Genomic DNA, 12,222 nt, shown 5'->3' with positions numbered 1-12,222 from the left:
TTTGCAACTTACTCCATGCCGTAATCTCAGCTCTGAAGACCTTCCTTATAGGGACACACCCATTTCATTCTGGCAGAAAAATGACATCAGAACCAGGAAGCTAAGTGAGTTCAGAAAGAAAAATAGAGCAAAGATTTTCAGGGCAAACAGCAGGTCGAAAAATATCACCCAATAAACCACAGTTTGCAGCAGAATATTCCAGGGGTCAGACCCAAGTTAGAAAAGTCCAAAGAAAGAGGAGAGCTACAAAAACACGAGGCTTAACCTAGAAAGGCTGGATGTTGCCAGTGCCGGTGATCTTCTGGCTGAGATGAAGCACTTCTGTTCCAGGGGCAGAAGTTTGGTTAGAGATTATGTTTTGTTGTATGTATTCCGAAACCCTAATAACAATGGCTTAAATAGAGGCTTATTTTTGTCAAGTAGCATCAAGTCTAGGGGTGGACAGTCCAAGGCTGGTACAGCTGCTTTAGGGACCCTACCAAGGACTCAGGCTTCTTGTTCCATCATCCTTAGCATGGACCTTCGTCATCACAGATGCAACTTAGCCGCACCACCCCTAGCTTCACACATTCCAATAGTGGAAAGAGGAATAATAAGGGGAGGAAGAAAAGGAGAAAGGAACACGAAGGAAACTGAAAAGAATACTTTCCTAGAAACCCTCAGCTGGATGCTGAATTCATCTTGGGTCTTATTGGTCAGAATTATGTCATATGGCCATTCCTAGCTGCAAATAAGGATGAAGAATATTGTTTTTTAAACTGAGTACATTGCTGTCTCCCTCCCCTCACTAAATACTGGAATTCTGGTAGTAAAAAAGGAAGAATGGATATGTAACTTGTATTGTTGGCCATATACAAGAGGAACTAATCCCAGAATGACCAACCCATGCAGAGCAGTTAATTGAGAGAACCTGCTAATGGAGGAAACAGGTGTTTGCATTCCCATTTTACACCCAAGAATGCTGAGGCTCAGAGGGTAAGCAAAGGGCAGGGCTCAGATAGAAACTCCAGTCTGTTTGACACTAAAGCCAGGTTTTTTGTTTTTTGTTCTTTTGACTCCATGATACTCTCCAAGGGTAAGTCAGCATATATCAGTTCCTCTCTCCCAAGTTGTTATCTGCTGACTCATTTGGCCAAATTTTCTTTTCAGAATAAGAGACAAAAACCATCCATAAGTCTGTAGCTAACAGAGAGAGAGAGGAGGGCATCATGTTGGGAAAAATGAGACTCATCATATTAATTATCCTGAAACTTAGATTCTAGAGAAAAGGGAGGCAAGAAAGAATGTCCCAGTGTTGCCATCTTTCTGGAGGTTAAGGAACCAGTGGGTCTGCTTCAGAATATTTGGGGAAGTTCAGTGCCAACCCCTGGGCAGCAGTGTTTCTCCTATGTGATCCATGGATTAGGTAGATCAGAACCACCTGGTGTCTTCTACAAAATGCAGATGCCAGACAAACATTCCTGGCATAGAAAATCAGAACCTCTGGGGTGGGGCCTGGGAATGTGAATTCTAACAATATCCTCAGGTTAATTATGATGCACAATACACTTTGGGGTCCATTGATATTAATTATTAATAGCATTTATTGAGCACCTATTTAAATAAGCACTGGATCAGACATAGATAGAAATTGTTTAATCTCAATACCCTTGCAAGATCCATTGTCTTATTTACTATTGTGTTCAGGCTCAAATAGATTAAGTGTCTTTTCAAACTCAGTTGGTTCTTAAGTGGCACTGGGGATTCTTTCTGGAGTTTATTTCATTCATCTTTCTTCTGGGCACCAGACTCATGAGAATAGGGGAGCATTCTATATTGTTTTATTTAGAGAACCCACTTAAACGAAGTTTCTAGGTCCATAAGAGAGTTGAGTATGTAGTTAAGGAGGAAGACACACAGACAAATACTGCAGTGGTGTGAGTTGAGGCAAGAGAATTATGGAGGGAAACATCACTCTCAAATGTCCATATTCTAACTTTGGAGTTAGGGTTTCTCAACTTTGGCATTATAGAGATTTGGGGCTAATTCATTATTGTGGTGGGGGCGGTGGGGGGGCTGTCTTGCCCATCGTTTAACAGCATCTCTGGCCCCTCCTTACCAGATTCCAGTAGCCATCTTCCCTTTCTTCACTGGTTATAACAACCAAAAATGTTTCCAATCATTGCAAATGACTTCTGGGGGCAAAATGGGCTCTGGTGGGGAACCACAGGGTTGAAGTATAAACCCTGGTAAAATCCCATTCTGGTGGCTTCACTGATAGAAAATTCTACTTATGCCCAGAGGCAGGAAGCAAGGCCATGTGAGAGCGAGGGGAGACCTGCCAGTATATTGGGGTCTGCTGACTCCAGCCCTGAGGGTGCATGGTGAAGTAGGCCCTCTTCCTTTATTTGGGAAGGTTAACAACAGGGAAGGGAGAAGAGCAGGAAAACAACAGATATGCCAGAAATCTGCCTTTGAATCTGGGCTGAAATGGCAACAAAGAGGGCAGCAAAAGACCCAGCAGAGAGCTCTCACTTGGCTTGGATATTGTCTTGTCTTTTCTGGGAGTAACTTTTTTTTCCTTAACAGAACCATTTCATCTGAGTTGGGAAAGCACTAAATAATTAAGCGAATCTGTTTGTGAATGTGGTTCAAAGAAGCCTCCAGAAATGGTGGTTCTGTAATTCTAAAGCAGTAAAGCCAAGCACAAAAGCAAACCCTCATCAGTATAATGCACTGAATGCGGGGCTGGGAAAGGACTGACTTTAATTATTCATCCTCAACATCTGGAAGGTCAATTTGGCTTTTAGAATTTGATTATATTTAGGATTAGGGTACATTTTGTTGTCAAATGTTTCTAAGGCCACAATAGGGACAATGACTTACAAATGGGTCCATATTTCTTACATATTCTCTCTCCCCAAACCAAGTTTCCACATCTTTCCTTTTTTCCATTTTTTCATTTATCTTTTATTTTTCTTTTACCTTCAATCCTTCACCTCCCAATCTCTTTGTTCTTGTGATTTTCCACACTTGTTTTCACTGTTCCTCACTGGGGACTTTGTACTGACCTAGGATTTCCTAACCATTGATCTGTGGAAGCCTAGGCAGTGCATGGAAGATCCTCCCTGAGGTTTGTGTAACCCTTGAAATCATGTGCTGCATTTTGTGTAAATGGGTCTTTTTTTCTATACAGTGGGTCCATAGATCCCCTCAAATTCCCAGAGTCCTTGACCTGAAAGTGGTAACAGCCACTGAGGAGCATTTGCTATGGACTTTCAGCATAGAAAGGGGAAGGCATGAGTATGGGAGTGCCTTCTCTTTGGCAGGCTCATTGCCCTATTACCTCATTTAATCCTCACAGCCTCTATATAATATTAGGTGGTGTTATTTTCATAGGTAGCTGAGGACATGAAGACTTGAAGACATTATGTAATTGCCAAGGATATCCAACCTTCAAAATGGCTCCATGCTCAGAATTTAAGTACCTCTTTTTGATACTTGCTGAAAACCTCTTGCCTGGACTTAAGTTGAGCAATTGATAATTAGGCTGAAATAAAAAGGAGAGGGAGTTATATCCCCATGCTCTCCCCACCAGAGATGGTAAAGAGAACTCAGGTGGGCTGTAACCAGCTTCCTAGAAAGAAAGATGATTATAACAAGGATATTCTTCATTGCATTACTGCAATATTTTAATTGCCTACACTATAAGTACCATCTATGCCTTCTGACTGCTATGTTAACACAAAGTGCTGTACCAACACAAAAGGCTGATGGCAATAGATGTGAGAAGAATGAATTTATTATTCAGTTTCACTAATTTGTTGAAAATTCCATTTTTAATGTTTTAAATTAATTACTTTAAAATACTTATTGCCAACTAACCATGTAGTACACGTTAATGGCAGGTTTAAAAATAGTGAACCTTAGTTTTGATTTCACATAATGATCCAGTTTATGTTGCCCACTCCTCTCTGACATAAACAAAAGGCTTATTAGAATGTGGTCACTTCTCTCAATTGCTTTTGGAAAAGAAAAAGATGACTCATCATTACTGTTTTTAGTTTTGAAAAATTTCTTTCAGTGTTTATTTGTTCCCCTTCTTCACTTAATATTAGTGTCAAACATTTCCCCATGTTTCTGTTTTTTCCATGTTGCTATATAGTCGTTAGACTTATTTTAATGGCTGTATAATATTCCATTATGCTGATGTATAGTAACTTAAACACTACCTTATTGCAGGATATTTCAGAATTTGTTGACAACTGAAATGAGTTGAAAGAAATCTCCTTCTGCGAATAGCTTTTCTCTTCTATTGAATCATTTTATTCCAGGATAATAGACTGGCAAATGTATTTTGAGCCATGATTGATTAACTTTTGTCAGAGATTTAAAAAATGTGGTTCTCTTTATAAAAATCAAAAGCCTTAGAATTTTGTATACATGTTGACCCAGCAATTTCACTTTTAAAAATTCATTGAAAAGTAATTAATGTTGCATGTGTGTTGAGAATAATAATGACCATCCTCAGACTCATGTTGACTCCGTTCTGTGAATAAAATGGGACACATTTAAAGATCTGGTAACAGGGGATCAATAAAATAAACAGTGGAGCAATGAAATAGAACTTTTACTCTGCTTAATGTTATTCTATAGACAAATAATAGTAACAGTAGATAGTAACAGTAGAATAATAGTAACTAGTATTTATTAAGCACCTAGAACATGTCAGATATTATGGTAAATTCTTCATGTCCTGTGCATTTTAATTTAACATAACCTGAAAGGATTCATTCATTCTATAAATATCAAGTGCCTATTATGTGCTTGGTGTTATACTAGATGCTGGAGATACAATGCTGAATACCGTAAAGTCCTGTAGTTATGCTCCTGAGGAGTTTGTGGACTGTAGGGGCAGATAGACATTAATTCCATCCCTAGAAGAGAGGGAATGAAGAAGAGAAGGAAAGAATGTGGGAGCCTCTGTTCTCTGGCATCTCCATCACTCCTCCTTAGCCCCCAGTACTTCATCTGCTTTTCAGAAAGCATTTCTTGCAACTGTAAAAGGTTAGGGAGGGGCTCATTACACCTCATTGGTGAGGGCTGTGTAGACCTCATATTAAGTGCCCAAGGCTGTAGAGATGATTACCTGGGTTCAAGGTTGGGCTGCAACACGTAGTAGGCAAGCTACCTTTTCTTTTTCCCAATTTCCTTGAGTAAAAGATGGGATTAATAAGAACTCCTACTTTTAAAATTATGACAGTCATTTAAGGTATGAAATGTCATGCTCCATAAAGTTTAGCCACTATTACTAGCTATATTGGTGATGATATGGTTGGAATCTAAAATTTTGCTAACTAGCATGTAACATTGTTGACTTTTACACTTTATTGCCAATTACTTGTTTTTGTTTGAGGCAGGGTCTTGCTCTGTTGCCCAGGCTGGAGTGCAGTGGTGCGATATCAGCTCACCACAACCTCCGCCTCCCAGGTTCAAGCAATTCTCCTGCCTCAGCTTCCTGAGCAGCTGGGATTACAGGTGCATGCCACCACCCCCAGCTAATTTTTGTATTTTTAGTGGAGATGGGGTTTCACCGTGTTGTCCAGGCTGGACTGTAACTCCTGACCTCAGGTGATCCACCTGCCTTGGCCTCCCTAAGTGCTGGGATTACAGGCGTGAGCCACAGTGCCCAGCCGCCAATTTCTTTTAAAGGCAGAACCAGTGCAAAAACAACTGTTGGAGGTAATATGTAGATATATATATATATATGTGTGTGTGTGTGTATTCATATATATTGAATAGGATGAAAACTTATAGTTTTCTTATATAGTTGAAACTGTGGACACTAGATTCAACATAAGTCACAAGTTTCATTATTAGAAATGAGAAATTGAGAGTTGTATATTGGTCTGTTCTCACACTGCTGTAAAGAATACTACCTGAGACTGGGTAATCATAAAGGAAAGAGGTTTAATTGACTCACAGTTCTGCAGGCTTAACAGGAAGCATTGCTGGGAGGCCTCCGAAAACTTACAAACATGGCAGAAGGAATAGGGGAAGCAGGTACATTTTTCACAAGTGTGACAAGAGGAAGTGCCACACTTTACAACCATCAGCTCTCCTGAGAACTCACTATCATGAGAAAAGCCTGGGGGAAACCACCTCCATGATCCAGTCATCTCTCATCTAGTCCCTCCCCTGATATGTAGGAATTACAATTGTAGATGAGATTTGGTTGGGGACACAGAGCTGAACCATATTAAGTTGAAAGATATGCCTTAACTCTTGATAACCTAAGTATGTTCCAAGCATTGTTTCTTAATGATGTAAATATCTAGATGTACAGTAGTCCCCCTATATCAGAGGATTCGTTCCCAGAGCCCCAGTAGATGCCCGAAACTTTGAATAGTACCAAACACTATATTTACTATGTTTTCCCCTACAAATACATACCTATGATAAAGTTTAATTTATAAATCAGGCACAGTAAGAGATTAACAACAATAATAGAGCAATTATAACAATATATTGTAATAAAACTTACATGAATATGATCTCTCTCAAAAAATCTTAATGTATTCTACTCACCTATTTTCAGATGGTGTCCTGGGTAGCTGAACTGTGGAAAGCAAAACTGTGGATAAGGGGGAACTACTATATTGAAAAATGTGCAAAATAGAGAAGATTTCATTGAAGAAGTCTGCTGTTTTTGGAATGGGAAATTAAGGTAGGAATTTAGAAAAACATAAACGTTCCAAATTTCAATGCCACATGGCAGGGTGGTGAGGAGGAAGCTGGAGCCAGGGTTCAAGTAACTAATGAGTTCTCTAGTTGCTAGTTCTAGTTCTCTTTTGAAGAGAAAAGAGTTATTATTAGATATTTATCTTTTCATCTATAAAAGAAATACATCAGAAGAAATTTGTAGGCATTCTCCAGTCCAGAATATTATGACTTTAGTATTGTAACTTGCATCATTGTTTTAATAATGAGAATATAATTTTCTAAAAGAATTGTTAAATATATTTAAATTATCATACAGATAAAAATTGAAGCTCTCATCTTCTATAACATCATGAGTACTTTTGAGGCATAACTGGAACAGTTATCTACTGTGATTCTTGCTGGGACCAATAACCTTCTACAAATACCAGCATCAGCTCCCATGAAAGGCAAAGAGCTGACAAGTATACGGACTGCACCTCCACATTAAGCTACCAGGAGAAACTTCCAAGTTACCCTCTTGTCACCTATGCCCCAAAGGTGAACACTGTAAACTGCTACAGCATGCAATTTAGGTAAGTATTCAGGTAACAACAGTGCCAATGATGAAAAAGATAATGACTTTTCATTGTCTGCAATCTTTCATTTGGGCGAACTTAAAAGGATTTTTTTAATAAGGAAAATAATCTTTCCTGAAATGTAGTCAATTCTATGATTAGGAATCAGAACATTTTTTTAAGTTGAGATAGAATTCACATACCATAAAATTCACCCTTTAAATGTACAATTCAGTGGTGTACATAACATTATAAAGTTAGATCATTTTAAACAGGTCTGGCACACAGTAGCCATGTCATACATATTAGGCTCCTTTCATTACATCAATACATTTTGAGCCTGAAATAAATGAAATGACACAGGAGATATCTGGGGTGGTTTTGTTCGGCCACGACCCCCGTGGTATGCTGAAGCCCTCTCAAGAGAGCCAGTGGTCTGCATCTCTTTGCAACTCTGTGTTGACTGATGCCATGTAACTAGCTTGAAATGGGCCACGATGGGAATATTTATGTCATGGAAACTTACCAATGCCACAAAATCAGAGCTTTTTTATTGTTTGAGAGCTGATTGTTAAACTTTTACCATCACATCACTGCTAGTGTATATCAATTTCTTCAAGAGTACAATTTATTATTATTCAGGGCCACATTCGGAGCCTCCTCTCTTTGTCATGACCAACAAATTTAAATCCTCATCAACTGGAAAGAGGAAACTTCAACTGGATAAATACTATATTCATAACTAGTGTGTTAATTCTATATTACTTTTGGGGAATGGTTTTAAAGAAATTTTTATTGTGGTAAAAAACACGTAACATGAAATTTACTGTCTTAACCATTTTTAAGTATACAGTTCAATAGTGTTAAGTGTGACTTATTAATTTTTTTGTCATCCATAGCATGGCTTGTACTATAGAGGATGGGTTTCATTATGAAATGTCCGAATGGGTTTTGAAATTTCATTTGTAATGAGGTAGTTAAATTTTATTCTGGTCGGGCTCATGCTCTCACAGTTAGTTTTTGGCTGATTTACTTCTGGCTAGTCTTTCAGAATATCTTAAAACCAACTTTATATTAAGATGACGAGCTTTAGGGAATTTGGTAGCCAGGCATCCTGGACCTCCTTCCTAGAACATTGCAGTTATGTGATGCAGCTTGAATGACCCCTGACATCTCTCTGATTCTCAGGTTCAAATTCCAGATTCCTAGGAAAGTACTGTGATTCACCAAGCTTGGGCCCGGAAGACACAGCTGCATTGTTCTTATGCTTCCTCCCACAGTGATGGTTTTGAAGGACGTGCTGGTAGGGGCAGAGTTCAGGACCTGTTACTTCATATTAGAGAGACGCTGGGCAGTTAAAGCATCCAGTGTCTAGTAGGAATGATTTTTATATCAGATGATAATAAATGATGACTTTAAAGAAAATATTTCATCAAAATAGTTGGGATTTAATTAGGGATATTTAGAATATTACAGCATAATGTAGATAAAAATGGCATAAAATTTCTGTAACCTTAAGAGAAATAACAGAGTAAATTAACATAATTCATTAGGGACTGTATCTGGTTAAAATTTTAGTTGTATAATGATACAACTAAATTGTACAACTTAGTTGTATAATCCTTGGACTTAGAGAGGAACTGTTTTGCCTGACAGTTTATGGTATGATTTAAGCACAAATACATGTACTCTCAGACTGTTCAAATGAGAAAGGTGGTTTCAGAAAATCTCTACCTCTTTTAAAGTAGACAAACTGTGACAGAAACAGTTGAAGTAAGTAATTTCTAGGCACTCGGCAGTTTATAATGAGGCCTGGTCTTCTCCCAGCCTGTGTTTCCCCAAGAGGCAATTAGAGTATAGGAGACGGCATGGAGATTTGAAATGTGAGTCACTTCTACCATATTTACAGTATTTATTAACTATGTGATCTTGGGAATTTCATTTGAAATTACCTGAGCCTCAATTTCCTGTCCATAAAACGTAATAATATCTATTTGACACTGTTGTTTTGAAAAATTAAATAATGTATGTTAATGTCCTTGCAAACTATGTTGTTTGCATACTTGTAATGTAACTTAAAAGTAATTGCAAAACTGCAATTACTTTTTCACCAACCTAATATTAAATACTTTTACTCAGTTTTCATTTACAGGTTATCTCCCTCATGTTTAACCAACCACTTATAAATATTTAATGTCTATCACTTCCTCAGCCATTTTTGGCACTCACTCTGTGGCAGATACTGTGCCAGTTTATTGGAATGCCAAGATGTATCTAAAATGATCCCTGTTCTCAAGTGGCTAAACACAAAACTCTTTGTAGTGAGTATAAGTGGTTGTCATCAGTGCTTATCTTATAAAGCCATACCCGAAAAGCACTACCAATTGAAATACCAGGCTTTTGCACAGGATCTTCACATTCAATGGATGACAGGTTATGCAATCCTTACAGTTAAGAGTGTAACAAATAGTTACCTTGAGAGATTGCTTCTCCTGGAAGGATATTTCTGGAAGAGGATTCTTTGTGGCGCTTAGGTTGGGTAAGCCTATCTTCATTACTAATTATGCATCTTCTATATAACATACTCTGATTTTAGTTTATCAGAAAACATGCTCATTCCCTTTTAAAATCCAGATTTATTGATGTTTATGACTACAAATTAATCCATTGAAGTGGACACTGTGATACACCACCAGAACTCCCTTGCAAGCTTCAAAGACTTATTCCTCTAGCTGCCTAGAGTGCCACAAAATACCACTTAAAACAATAGTGATCTGTTCTCTCAGAGTTCTAGAGACTAGAGGTCCAAAATCAAGTTGTTGGGAGGGCCATGCTGCCTCAAAAATTTTTAGATGAGAATCCTGCCCTGCCTTTTGCAGCTTCTCATAGCCCAGGCATTCCTTCACTTGTGACAGCATCAACCCCAATCTCCACCTCTGTCTTCACATAATGTTCTTTCTTCTGTGTCTCTGTTTGCATGTCTATGTACATTTTTTTTTTCCTTTTATAAAGACACTAGTCATGCTGGATTAGCATCTTCCCCCAATCCAGTACAGCCTTAACTTAAATACATTTGCAAAGGCTGTATTTCCAAATTAGGTTACATTCACAGGTACCAGGACTTAGTACTTGAAGGTATCTTTTGGAGGGACAGGATTTAATTCATAATATCCTGATTATTCATCTATAGTATTCTTTTTTTTGTTTTTTTTTTTATTTTTTTTATTTTTTTATTTTTTTGAGACGGAGTCTCGCTCTGTCGCCCAGGCTGGAGTGCAGTGGCTGGATCTCAGCTCACTGCAAGCTCCGCCTCCCGGGTTCACGCCATTCTCCTGCCTCAGCCTCCCAAGTAGCTGGGACTACAGGTGCCCGCCACCTCGCCCGGCTAGTTTTTTGTACTTTTTAGTAGAGACAGGGTTTCACCGTATTAACCAGGATGGTCTCGATCTCCTGACCTCGTGATCCGCCCGTCTCGGCCTCCCAAAGTGCTGGGATTACAGGCTTGAGCCACCGCGCCCGGCCCTCATCTATAGTATTCTTATTAATTAGACATCCCTATGGCACTTTCAATAATGGTTCAGGAAAATTTAGTTTTGTATAATCACATTCTCCTTATTGAATATATAGTCAAGGGAGACAGCAGAGGGCTGACTCCTGGCTTATAAAGCAGCTCAGAAAGTAATAGCCTTAACTGAACTCACTAAACAGAGTACAAGAAGAATTTGTTTTCTGTTCTAAGGACCAAGAACATATCTTGAACCCTTTGCAATTTTGCATCTCACTCAAGAGTGTGTGAATCTACTGATTTTTTTTTTTAAAGGATATTTGGGAAGAATGTAAATGCCCTTATTGTGACTAAATGTTACAAGGCACATTCTGGAGCTATTTCGTAGTGTGGTACTTTGAACTATGGCATACTAAAACAAGTGTCAATGCCAGAAGGCTACCCCCACAAAGTGACATTTGGTATTATGGAGGATGAGTTAAAGCTACCATCCTACCAGCCACAGCAGAAGCTTCCCCTGTAAGGGTCACAGGAGTCCCTTGCATCTTGTCTGTCATCTCAGACAATGTGCCAACTGTGCCTTCGGGAAGTCTGTTGGCAAGGAAGCCTGTGATATCTGCTCCCAGTGCTGCAACGTGATCTTTCTTCCTTTCTCTTTGTTTTTTTTTTCCACAAAAAGTGGCAATGAAGATAATCTGATGAGGGGGGAAATGACATAAACCATTGCAAATAAAATAAATTTAATGAACAAGACAAGCTGATCTGGAAACCAAGGGATATATAGTGTTACATGAGGATTTATACTCATAAATAGTTACGTGTTTTGGTTTCGTGTTGCTTTGTATTTTGTTTGTCTTTTAGAGCATGTGGTAGCATCCTCTATATTTGATAAAAATAAAATTGTAAAAACTGAATAAGAGGCTTAAAGGAAGAATTTCTAAATCTGAATAGGATATATGTAATAAAATGTACTGAGCCTTGAAATTCAGAGCTAAATAGGAATTATTGTTTATGATTTTTGTCATGGCTTGTAGTGGTCATTAATAGTGACTGACAAAGCAAGAACTTATCTTTAATTGTGCTGGATGGCTGTTTGTAACACTTGAAACATCTTCTGATATGTTAAGAGAATATGTGTATTCTGGACTAGGAGTTGATGTATGAATTAACAACTTTGTGCTATAATGTAGTGTGAATTATATTTTAATCAAGAAAAGAGACGTTTTAAGAGCAATAACTGGCTCTTAATATGTGAATACTTAGTTTGAGCCCCATTTTAATACCTCAAGTGCAAAAGAATAAAAACCATATGGATTACATCTTCCTCCAAATATCCAAGTCAAGAAAATAAAGAGAGTATGTGCTTGACAAACTGATTGAATGTATTTCAAGTTAGTAACACAAATTTTTGCTGATTTAGCTATTTCAAATGGATTTCATGCTTCTATTTGTGGAGCTTGT

The 12,222-nt window shown here is 38.2% G+C and overlaps 1 protein-coding gene across 4 annotated transcripts in view; it reads left to right on the top strand.

Annotated features, from left to right (window-relative positions):
• The window catches only part of LOC105475640 (sorting nexin 13), a 469,096-nt gene that overhangs the window by 441,221 nt on the left and 15,653 nt on the right, over positions 1-12,222 (top strand). For all 4 annotated transcript variants that reach the window (XR_011622210.1, XR_011622209.1, XR_011622211.1 and 1 more), the window contains exons 30-31: positions 6,578-6,706; positions 7,019-7,274. The gene's annotated coding sequence lies outside the window, so the exon portion shown is untranslated. The remainder of the gene's footprint in view (positions 1-6,577; positions 6,707-7,018; positions 7,275-12,222) is intronic.

The sequence above is a fragment of the Macaca nemestrina genome, chromosome 4, assembly GCF_043159975.1.
Source record: "Macaca nemestrina isolate mMacNem1 chromosome 4, mMacNem.hap1, whole genome shotgun sequence".
Lineage (NCBI taxonomy): Eukaryota > Metazoa > Chordata > Mammalia > Primates > Cercopithecidae > Macaca > Macaca nemestrina.
Note: the sequence above shows the minus strand (reverse complement) of the source record. Positions and strands in the feature narration are given on the sequence as shown.